Raw genomic sequence first — 1,930 nt, 5'->3', positions numbered from 1 at the left:
ATTTGTAAGTCGCTTTGGATAAAAGCGTCTGCTAAATGACTAAATGTAAATGTAATGTAGATGTAATATTGTTTTCAAAAACGTTCACTTTGAAACCCTTTTTTTTCCCAGGCCCCTAAAATGTCATTGTAAACACCCCCTCAGCTGATCTATGCTGCATCCCAATGTGCCTACTTATACTACAACCTTAAAGTATAGGCCTACTCTTTTGGTGAAGAAAAAGTACACACTTTTGAGTATGTAGTAGAAGTGTAGGCAAGCTTTGGGACATACTATTACATAATACAATTGCGTATTTAACATATGCTCTGTCGCACCTGTTACATGCACCAAGTCACTGTAAACTGGCCTGTCAATCATCTTGTCACAGTTAACATCCTCCACATTTCATTTAATTTAACTTTCTACTGTATTGGAAAGAAAAGAAGTAGCACGCTGATCTGCCAGCCGTGAGTCTTTCATGTGGAGAACTCTCCTCATATTTTCTGCATAATGATTCATTTAAAAGTTAATGGCCGAACGGTTGGTTATAAAAGTTCATATTGTTGTTGCAGATGAAGTATAACACAGATAACATTAAATAAATATTTTTTACTAGGTTAAATGTTGATTATTAGTAACTCAAACCATCCGTCGGTCACACCATGTTTGTAGTTTTTAACACTTTTTTTTCGTGTTTGTAGTTCTGAACCAAATCCTTTGCCAAAGCGCAATGCATTGTGGGAAATATTAGCCATAGAGTGTGAATAGATCCACACTTCAAAAAACTCTACTTGAAATAGCAGACCATCCAGGGACTTTTGGCATACTCTTTTCAACATGCTATGCTTTGGGACACACTTATTCTAATCTCGCATGCTATTTAGGATGGATAGTATGCACTTTGGGATGCAGGGCTAGTTTCCTAGTGTGGGCCTCTTTGTTTCCATGGTTACCTATTGTTTCCACCTGTTCTTGTTAAAGGGGTCATATGATGCGATTTCAGATTTTCTTTTCTCTTTTCTCTTTGGAGTGTTACAAGCTCTTGGTGCATAAAGAAGCCGCCTCCGTAGTATTGTTGTTGCCGTGTGTTTCGTTGTGAAAGCGAAACTACTTTGTTTGTGCCGATCCGATCCGGCTGTGGATCGCCGTTCACCGTGGACGAAGCGGAGTCCAGCCCGGGGTCGTCACATGTGGTTGCCGCAAGCCCGACGGCCGCTCCTTCATCGAATCCGCCAGCCGCCGCTCACTCTAGCCTCCGGCCTCCGCTCACTCTAGCCGGCTGTTCTGACTCACAGACTGTAAGTACGTTTTTCATATTAAAGGATTTGCCACTGATGTATAAATCATTATAATCCGTAATTATGTCCCCACTGGATGCAACAAATGCCTCGTTTATAATGGGTTTTAATGTTTTTGTCTCTTCGCTCTGTCCGGGACACGGCATCACAATATGGTAAGGAGCGTAACATTTCCGTCACACGCTTGAGGTATTCGGCCAATCACAACGCACTGGATAGCTGGCCAGTCAGAGCACACCTCGCTTTTCAGACCGATGAGCTTTGTAAAAATCGACGTGTTTCAGAAAGGCAGGGCATAGAGGAGAAACAATAATGTACAGTATGTGGAAAATTATGTGTTTTTTGAACCTTAAACCGCATAAAAACGTTTCATTACACCAAATACACAAAATAATGTTCATTTTAGCAACATCATATGACCCCTTTAATTTACTCATTAGGTCCTGTGTATTTACACCCGTTTAGTTCAGTTCCTGGTCAGTTATCATTGCGTGCATGTACTCCTGGAGATGATCCTGGATATTTCTGTTTGTGGATTAATGACTATTTAGATCGAAAGTCATTTTTGTTGGATAGTTACAACAACCGCTTCAGAAGTCTTGGAACATAGTACTTTTAAAGTACTCTTTTAAATATTTTTACAGTCTGTG

The 1,930-nt window shown here is 40.3% G+C and overlaps 1 protein-coding gene across 1 annotated transcript in view; it reads left to right on the top strand.

The window, feature by feature from the left end:
- Positions 1–1,930, top strand: part of LOC107662098 (cationic amino acid transporter 2) — a 12,235-nt gene that overhangs the window by 3,270 nt on the left and 7,035 nt on the right.

Source organism: Sinocyclocheilus anshuiensis, unplaced genomic scaffold, assembly GCF_001515605.1.
Source record: "Sinocyclocheilus anshuiensis isolate Anshui unplaced genomic scaffold, SAMN03320099.WGS_v1.1 scaffold431, whole genome shotgun sequence".
Taxonomy (NCBI): Eukaryota; Metazoa; Chordata; class Actinopteri; order Cypriniformes; family Cyprinidae; genus Sinocyclocheilus; species Sinocyclocheilus anshuiensis.
The sequence above is the reverse complement of the archived record's forward strand: the minus strand, read 5'-3'. Positions and strand labels throughout refer to the sequence as shown.